This window comes from Glycine soja, chromosome 11, assembly GCF_004193775.1.
Source record: "Glycine soja cultivar W05 chromosome 11, ASM419377v2, whole genome shotgun sequence".
Lineage (NCBI taxonomy): Eukaryota > Viridiplantae > Streptophyta > Magnoliopsida > Fabales > Fabaceae > Glycine > Glycine soja.
Window position 1 is genome coordinate 14,879,308 of NC_041012.1, and position 10,778 is coordinate 14,890,085.

Consider the following 10,778-nt stretch of genomic DNA (forward strand, 5'->3'; position numbering starts at 1 on the left):
GAGGAGAAGATATGTGTTTTGTTCTTCATGTTGGAGGTAAGTTGTTATGTACAGGAAATGGTGCTTTTTGCCTTCTCATTTCGTTCATCATTTATCATCATTTGACTTATATTTGTTATTCAAGGAGGATTCATGTTGTAGAAGTTTGTTGAAGATTTTGGATATGGTTCACCACTGATAGTTATCAGAAGCTAGTAAAGAAAAGGAAGAATGGCGAATTGTGCATTCCCTGCCATTTCTTTCTTTCCCACTAAGCCTGAGACTTCCTACCACCTACAGTAGTTTGCTACCTACTCTTGGTTACTTGTAATGATAGCTAATACAAAATGTAATTTACACTAATTTATTTTTTTTGAATTTCTGATTGGTTGAAAACTTTGGTGCATTTGTCAAATGATTATGATTATTTGTATAAAAAGGTATTATTGATAAACTTGTTGATTTCAAAATACAAAGTTTTACATAGACTGTTTATAGAACTCTCTTGTTATGTATTAGATTTAAAATGAATTTGAAATGAGTGTTTTCGTTAGTGACAATTTGTCAAATATTAATTTAGTGTACCCTTTTATAAGATTTTATATATAGGTAGTATGGATGTATAGGAATGGTTAAAAAGATGATACCATTCTAAGTGTTGATATATGTAATAACCATTGATAGCAGTCCTCATTCTTTTGCATTGCATGATTTAATAGTATATATCAAAAACCATGTTAAATGTTTGAACAAACAATAAATAACCATATACAACTACAAGCTTGTTCAGATAGTCCAAATTATGAAAAGCAAACAATGTCTGCTAACGGTAGGTAGTTCAATTACAACATAACACTTTAGCAAGGTCCACATAATAATTTGTCAAAAAAAGAGATCTAAACATAAGCTAATGTAGTGCCATCTTCAATCAGAGTCACTCTCATCCTAAGCCACTTGTTTTTTGATTACCAGCTCCCATACTTTTTTATTAGGCCTGAAGTAGAAACATATCTCATCTCCAGCATTGAATTCACTGTCTCTCAAATATTGGTACCACGAGTCAGCAACACATTGTAGCCCTTTTTAAGCATCATGCATGGTCAACTTCCATAACAGAGGATGATCATCATTTATCAGAACAAACATATTTTTTCTTGTGACGTCAACATACCTTAGAGCATTCATTGGTAGTACCTAGATTAGAGATGGAAGTCAGTAAAGATCTTAAGGTCAATAAAGAGGACACTGGTTAATTATATGAATGGAGTCCTACCAATGGACGAGGAGCTGAGATCATAGCTTCAGTAAGTTCTACAGTCCATACATGTGTTATTCGAGTTGCTGGAGGCCTTCCACATGTTTGATTATCTAGTGGTGGCATGAAGTGAAGATTGAATATCCAATCTCTCTCTAAAGCAGCATAAATGATGATGATACCTTCTTGAATGTTCAACGCTTTCCTGAATTCCTTCAAACCATCAGCAAAGAAGTATTTGTCGTCAATTTTTCTAACTTTTATAATGTAGCTGCTTCCATTATATGCGAATAACACTTTCGATGGATAGTGAGGAACCCATTGCTTTTGGTAGATTGATGGTATCTGAATCAAGTTCTGCAAGTACAACATTGAAACATATGAATTATGTACGTTGAATCATTTGAGTACACTTAAAATCATTCGTTTGGGATGAACACAAAAAGATTTCATTCCATAGGTTAGAAATACTTACTCTGTCCGTATGGAATGCAACTACAAATTGATATGTGAGTGTGCATCCCATTAAGTTAGGTAAGACCTGTATCACCGTAATGTATGATATTACTTATTTGTAACTTGTACCTATCATGGCAAAGCTTACTAAGGTCGTAGTTAAAACCATACCTTATATAAGTAAAAAATTTAAAATTCCAGTTCAATTTTATCAAACATGGAAACCATTACTTATGTTGTTTGTAATTCAAACTTATTTTTGTGCTAACCATATATGGCATACCATATATAATATGTCATCACAATATGTATATGAGATCTCATATTTCGTTCAAATGTTTACTTGGTTAATATCGGTTGCAATTTCTTTAATATAATTAAACTACCAACATATATTATCAAATTTCAAATATTACTATTAGCATGTGCTTTGGCATGAGCAAGTTTCTAGTTATTTATAAAGTCTAACTTAACTTTTTAAAAGTTTAACTTAATTTAAAAACTTATTTTGAAAGACCTATTTTATAAAACTATAAACATACCTCTAACTCTGAAAGGCTAATAGACTAATATTATATGAAGGCTAGCAAAATTAAACCTTAATATAGAATCTCAAAACACTATAATAACCATTTAATACTATAGCAGCAACAATGATATAATAATGATAATAAAATGATGGTAACTGACCAAATTTCCTTAACTGTATGTTTAAAATAGACACTAAACAAGATTGAAATTTTTAACTAGGACTCAATAAAGAAAAATCGCAAGACCAGACCAGCAAAAATTATTTCTACAACTGAAAATAGAAATACAATGACTCTTGATTCAAGAGAGGATCTCTCTCAATCTCACTTAACTAGGATGATCATCTCTTAGTTTCCACCAGGTATGATAGAAACATATAACTCACCTTAATTTGCTTAGATAAAATACTTTAATCCTTTTGAATATTTTAATGATAATAATAATTTAAGAGAAAATGCTCAAGACAACCTTAATTATCTACCTTATCTTTTCATTTTATTTAATTGCATATGCATCAATTCGTCCACTATGTTTGCCATTGGAGACCATTATCAAAAAAATTGAGACTAGTTTTTTTAAATCTTCCCCTACCATATTAGAAGTGAACAGATTTAATTTAATCCCTGAAAGCTAATTCATGGGGAAAAAACTATCCAAAAATTATAAGGAATATGTTGACTACATTATGTGCATTATATTAGCAAATTTTAAGGCTCATTCATAGTTCATATTTATTTCTGGGAATTGCTATATGCACTCCTCTAATTTGCTTACACACTCCCCTTCTTTATAATCTTTTTTCCAAAAATAACTCCCTTCCCCGGAATTTCACTACTAAAAAAACACATTCTACATCAGTTGTTTACCATATCTACGTTGGTTATCAACTGTTGTTATAAGCAACGTCGTAGAATGTTTGCATCTATGATGACAATTTTCAATGCAAACCGTCTTACAATGTATTTTTTACAAAAATAAAAAACTAAAAAATTGATAATTCTAAGACGATTTTTTATAGAACCATATTAGAATCAATTTTTTTTTTTAAATAAAATAAAAATAAGTCGAGGATTCTAAGACGGTTTTTGATAGAAACCGTCTGAGAATCCAGACATTTTAAGATGATTTTTCAAAGAACCATCTTAGAATATATTTTTTTCAAGAAAAAAAATTTAAAATAAATTGAACATTCTATAAAAGCCATCTTAAAATGTAGACATTCTAAGATGGTTTTTCAAAGAACCTCTTAAAATGTCATTTTTAAAAAAAAATTAAAAACTTTTAAAATAGCAATAATTGTTAAAAGCACTTAGATTATTGAAACTAATTTATCAAGCATGATTAAAATCCAAATCATAGATAAGCCAAGATAAATTATCCAAATTTAGTATCAACTATTTTCCTTGTTAGTACATATAATGTTGTGGCTAATAATAATAATAGAACTATGGGAGCAAAAGATACATACAGGATGTTGGTTTATTTACTACGTAGTGTGATGTTCGTAATAAAGGGAACCTGCGGAAACCAAAAATAATGGAGGTACACTAAAAGTGAGTATAAGAATAATTGAAATAATTAAAATTTGTATGAAGTGTTTAAGAATTGAGGTCACAGGAAAAGAAAAGGATAAAAACAACCCGTGTAAATGTAAAGTCTTAAAGCTGAGTACCTTTGATTGGCTGAATTTATTAAATATGTGTTCCGGATGTCAACCTATAAGAAGCTGACCAAATTAAAGTGTTTACTATTTAATAACAAATTTATTTCGGCAACTTATAATTTAATTATGAATTATGTTATTTTAGTTAATTTATAAGTTTGTATTTTTATTCTTACCATTTTAATATTTTTTTTGTCATTTTAATTTTTAATAATATATTTGATGTGTGAACTAGTTAATTAATTATTTAGCCTCCTTCTGTTAACTTTTCTCTTCAATTTTACCTATATTAATTACAAGAATGCATAATATGACATAGATTGATACATTAATAGATAAAACTAAAGCATAGCTTAATAGATAAAGCAAGCATACCTTAATATATAAGGAGCGACCCATTCCTTGTTTTCTGTCCAGTCTCTTATTCAATCCTCTACTTGAGCTCCCTCAGTATACAAACTTGTCTAACTCCCCACGAGACAACTTGTCCAATAAATTCCTACCGAAAACATAAGATGTTGGTTAATTTTTTTAAAAAAATATCATTAAGTTATGAACATCCAAAAAGGGAAAGAGAAACATAAGCTCCAACATTCAAAGTTGAATACTAGTGCACAAATTACATCTTTGCAAGGGCATCTCAATGATTTACATATTAAAAGGCAATAATAAAATGTGATTTCAGATAGGTGCGGGATAGCATCATTGGTTAACCGGTTGGAATTTTCTATTTCGGTAATTAATGTGGACTAATAATATAAGCGAATCATATTAGTTATTTATTATTAGTGAATCTTATTTTATGTGATCAAATTAAGTGATCTCGTTAGACAACTAAATCAGATGATATGGACTTAAATGAACAAATGTCAATGTTGACCCATTAGGAGATAAAGACACTACTAGAAAATAGGCCTTTTACATCGGTTCTGAGAGCTTTTCTACATCGGTTTTGACGCGTGGTTGTAGATAGGAGTCGTTGAAAATGATAGGCCCTACAACATCGGTTGAAAGACCGTTTTAAAAGGACATGGTTACGAAGACGGGCATCGGTGTCAGACCCGTTTTAGAATTATGAGATTTCTACATCGGTTCTGAGGTGCAACCGATGTAAAATGTGAGGTTTCTACATCGGTTCTGAGGTGCAACCGATGTAGAATATGAGGTTTCTACATCGTTTGTGAGGTCCAACCGATGTAGAATGTAGAGTTTCTACATCGTTTTTGATCTACAACCGTTGTAGATGTAGAATGCTGATTTTTTATTTTTTTTTTGCCAAATTTAGCTAGAAACAGTCATTTTAGCATACATCTTCAAGCTCACACTAATTAACAAAATTCAACCATGCAAAACATCTATTTATCTCGGTAAAACAAGTATACTTTCATTTTAATATTTACTAAAAAGTGAACTATGTTGTAATTGAACAATTCCATAAAACATGCATGGTAGAATTAGGTAATAACATGTTTATAAGTATCAGTCTATTCTTTAATGAAAGAATTTTATTTTAATAAACTAGCATGGTAGAGATTAGCCATACAATGGAGCACTACATGTACACAACAATAATCCTATCAAATGTAGGTTCTTGGATTGTGTTTTTTTTCAGCTAACTACCGAGAAACTGAAAATTAGCAAACAATTTCATGAGCGACAAGATATTCAAACATTCAATATTTATACAGTTTACATACATGAGATCAGCATGCTTACCTGAATGTGGTAACATGCATGCGCAAATTAACATCCCATTTATTAAATTCAACGACTTTCAATACATTTGTGGGAAATATGGTAGCATAATATCCTGCAGATAGTTATACCACATCCATCGCTTTCGTGAGCATTAAATTTATAATAATAAGTTTTACACCTAATCGTTGGCTTTTGAGATGAGTGTAGAACAGAAAATAAATTATATATAAAAAAGTGAAAGCAATAATAAATAATGTAATAATAAAAGAGTATAAAAATATAGAAAAAGATATATAAAATAAATTAAAATTTTAATGTTAAATTCATCACTGCTTTTTTGGATGAAAAAATATTAGACATGTGATGGATGCCCGCGTATCCAACAAATATTGGATTGCACCAAGGACTTTTTCAAGTTAGAGAATAATTATTAATTTTGAGTATTGTGGATATTGTTTTGTCTCTTTAAAAGCTTTTCCATAGTGGCCAATCAAACTCAACAATAGCGAAAAAAAAAAAAACAGTTTAAGAGACCCAACTATCTTTCAATTAAGCCAGTGTTTTTCTGTTTGCATGATAACTAGTGTATTAGATAATATAAATAAATGTTTATCTTCATATAATTATATTTATAATAAATATTTTTTTAATATATAACTTATATTATAATTAAAATTCATAATAAACATAAATATTTTTTAAAATATGAATTGTATTTCAAGTTTATAAAACAAAAGATTATTTTTAATTAAATTTTTCTTTAAAAACTATCAAAATTTATTTTAGAAATAGGGATAAAAGATAATAGTTTGAATTGATGAAGAGAGGAAAAAAGCTAATCGAAGTACTAATTACATTATTAGTATGTGTTTTGGGTTATTAGTGTAAATGGGATTTTAAGTAAAAAAAAATTAATAAAAATTGGCATACACGATGCTATGCACGTAAAATTAATTATCATATCAAGAAAATATATTATTACAGCCCAGCTGGTTAAAAATCGCCTTGAATAAGAGACATACCTTGTTTAGAAGCTTATGCACTTTCAAGCCTGGAATATTAAATCCCGTAATGCTGCACATGCAAAAGAAAGTAGTAAATAAAAATATAAACTAGAATATTAAATCTTTTATTTAAAAATGTTAATATTCAACAATACAAAATAAATGTGGACCAGCAGACAAATAACTGATATGACCAGTAATATAAACTTATCAACAAAATAAGATTACCCGCAACTCTCCCAAGCATCCGAATGGTTGGTTTATCAAATCATATTATAATTATACTGCTGCCTTGCTATAACCTAACAAGAATATTTTTATACATGGCCCAGATTCCTACATAATTTTTTTTAATCAAAGCACACCCTTTCACCTTGGCCGATTGCCGTGAACATTGACCCTAAAATGACACAATAATGTGCTCAATGTCCAGTGTAAAAATTCCATATGATCTTGTTGTAAGATTCGGTTAGTGATAAACATGTTTATAGAACTTGGAGCCCTTTCTCACATTATTTCAAAGGTTTTGGGGAGAGTAAAGTGGGAAAGGCAATTTGGCATTATGCAATTATGCTGGTATTTTATATGGTACTTAAGATTGGTGAGAAATGTTACAAGTTCCATGAATTTTTTTCATTACTTGAATGGGATAAAGTAGTCTCTTTTAAGCTTAGTTATGGTGATTGGCTAATGGCTTTCCTATTCTAGATAGGGTACAAGGAGACTAGTAAGCTTTATTCAGTTTATTTTATTTTCTTCTTTGTTCTGGTTTTTATTTGTTTGGCTCTTATATACAATTTTCATTCTCTTGTAGTCTTGTACCATAATAACTCATTTTTCATCCAATCACCTAATCATAATAATGCTGATGATGATATAGTAAAACTGAATAGAAGCAACATTCCAATGATACCGTGATGATGTAATGCTACTCAACATTATTAAGATATGTCCTGCTAAAATAAGTATGTAACAATGCCACTGCTGAAAGGTGACGTGCAATTGATGAACTTACTCTTATCTTGAAGGACCAAGCGACATAAGAGTCTGGAAGATGGCTTCTGAAGTTCCATCAACCACACCAACAACCATTATTGCAGGGTGATCATCCCATTTCTGAAGATAGGAGCATATTCAAGAATTCATATTTCTATCATAAATATAAAACAATAATTACTGAAAACAAATTCTGCCAACTTTCCCATTAGAATCCCTGTCTTTTGCTTCCTTGAATAGTCGTAAACCTGCATTACACCATAAAAACATTAGTAACATTTTTATCCAGCTATAGTACTTAAGTGAAATTTTAAAACAACTTTCACAAAACAATGACAACTCAAACAGCAGAAATGGAAATAAACATTTACCATTTTGGCAGCCAAAGATTGTCCATGGTGAAGGGGCAATGACATCAGCAGAAGAAAGAGTCCAGTCTACAAAATTTGGGTGACTTATACTACTAGAAGATCCACTGAGTCTGTAAGCATCACACCATAAAAAGAATCACAGGTCACACAGGAGATATATCAACAAAACAACTCAAATAATTGTCAATTCAGACAACTAGAAAGTTTTTGTTGCAGTATAAATTATTCATAGATCAGACAAAAAAAAAAAGGATACCCTACCTAAAGGATTGCCATCTCCTCTTAGAACAACCTACAACATCATCTCCTCCATCAGGCGCACCCTGCACACATTCAGAGCAATAATCTCATCTTCATGAAAAACAGTTCCACCTCACGCTTAAAACATTTCAGATCACATACCCTTAACGATGCTTCATGAAAGGATTGAATCCACCTCGCCGCTTCTTCAGGACGGCTTGCTCCAAACTAGACAACACTCACACTTCTTATTTCAAAGGCATAAATAAAAAAAAAAACAGAAATTTGTCTGCGCTTCTAACAGGATCCTGCAAATAAAGTTCCAGAAAAAAAAGGCATAAACACGAACGTGATTATTTGAAACAGGAACTGATTTGAAGCTGCGGAGAAGGTTACCATCGAGAACGAAGTAACGCTTCCGAGAGAACTGAAGTCCAATACGGTTGAAGCGTATAAGGTACAACCAGCCTTCCATTCTACTACTTGCGTCGCTCTGCAACATGCAAATAGAGTAAAATTTCTAAGTCTCAGCTCTTGTTACTTGGTGCATACACAAGTATGGAGCAAAAGTAAAATTTGGAAACAGAGTTGGTATTACCTATTTCAATGACAAGGCCAGAGAAAGCTGAGCAACCAGGGCCACCAGTAAGCCAAAGCATGAGAGGATCCTTCTTTGGATTGTTCTCTGACTCATGAGAGGATCCTCCTTTTTGAACAAAATAGTTACCAGGTATCAACTACAGGAATGAAGAAAATAAATTTTAAAAAATTTATTGGCAATATATGAACCACTATTAATTGCGTAAGGTTGACAATTAATCATGCTAATATATTTTTCTTTTTCATAGCCTGAAACATGAGAAGATCCAAGTCATGCATACCATTGTGCTTACCAAAAGAACAAAGATGCTACTATGTACAGAACATGGTCATGTCACTTAAAAGGGGAAAAATTTCAGAAGAATACACTTACACATGGTCATGTCCGGGAAGGCAACCCCACATTTTGATCCTTGGTAAGGAAGGGTGTGAGAGTTTCCGGAAAGGAAGTCATGGTCTTCTCTCCTTCCATTTCCCGGAAACGCTAGAGGTAGCCTTTGAGAGGTTCCAAGTAGTCCTCGAAGCCCAGAGTGGTCATCGCCCAGAGTAGGTCGTCGCCGTTGATCGTCTTGCGCTTCTCGCGCTGGCACTTGTTGGAGGCCTTATCGATGATGAAGCTGATGAGCGCTGACACATATTCCTGCACCGTCTCCTTCGTGTACTTCGAGATCTTCATGTTTGCCGGCAGCGTCTTCTTCATGATGCGGCTCACGTTCGCGATTGGGAGAAACCGGTCCTGCTCCCGCGACAACAACTTGACCCCCTTGCCGCTGTTGTGCGCGCCGCCGGAGTCATTGTCGGAGTCCGCCATCGACTAACGGAAAAATCGAAGGGGCGTTGACAAAGATGAAAATGAAACAAAGGCATGAGAAGCGGAATCGACAAAGATTGGAACAAATAAAGGCACGAGAAGCAAAAATGGCCGAGTTTACGAGATCTGAATTTAATTTTTAACTTAAAATCAAAGACGGTTAAATAAAAACCCGTCCTAGTAACCTCCAAATCAAATAAAAACCCGTCCTATTTAAAAAGTTATACTTAATTTAAAAAATTCCACCGAATAATTTTCTACATCAGTTTTCGAGAACCGACTTAAATTTGACGTTGTGGAAACATACTTTTTTAGTAGTGAGAGAACCCTATTAGGTTAATACACTATAAGAAGACTATGATCCTCAATATACCGAGCTGTCATTAGGAGACAAAAATAACTTGTTATTGACAATAAATAAGTCTTTATACTTACCATTGTTCAAGAAACGGATATGGTAATTAAATAATGATATTACTCCTAACTTTATTAAAAATACAAGACAACACTAAGATTTCCTCTCAAGTACCACCTAAAGTTCAAACTTAATAACCTCAAGAAGTATCATTAAGAATATCTACTAGAGAAAGAAAAAATGTAATTTAATATGATTATGTCATATTTCTTTAAGAATATGAATATGACATTAGGTTGAGTGAGAATGTCTAATTGACTTTAGTCAAGTCATGTTGTGCTCTAACTTTAAAGTGTATTGATATCATAAATGATGTAATAAAACTAATGATTGAACTTGACATTTGGGATATCGTCAAATTGCTTGAAAGTGTGAAACTCATAAGTTATAGATAAATATCTATAGTCGAAAAAGATTCAATGGATAATAAAGATATATAAAGTCTGTCTTGTCGCCTTTATTTTACTAGAAGGAAGATATTGATCACAAAAAGACTTTCTCTCTGATTTCTTAAAAAGATTTTTTAAGATTATAATGACACTATAGATCATTTTGATAATTGTTTTGCATAGATAGATGTAAAGATTATGTTTCTAAATGAAAACATTGATGAAACAATTTATTAAGTGTAACTAGAAACCTTGTTTAAAATTATCTAAAGACTATGGTATGCAAACTAAATAAATTCATTTATGCTTTTAAACAAGTCTCTCATCTATGGTATTACAAATTTCATCAAAATTATTTCTTATGGTATTG

At 31.6% G+C, this 10,778-nt stretch overlaps 1 pseudogene; it reads right to left on the bottom strand.

Annotated features, from left to right (window-relative positions):
* Positions 1–691: 691 nt before the first annotated feature.
* Positions 692–9,722, bottom strand: LOC114375313 (annotated as a pseudogene).
* Positions 9,723–10,778: the final 1,056 nt, after the last annotated feature.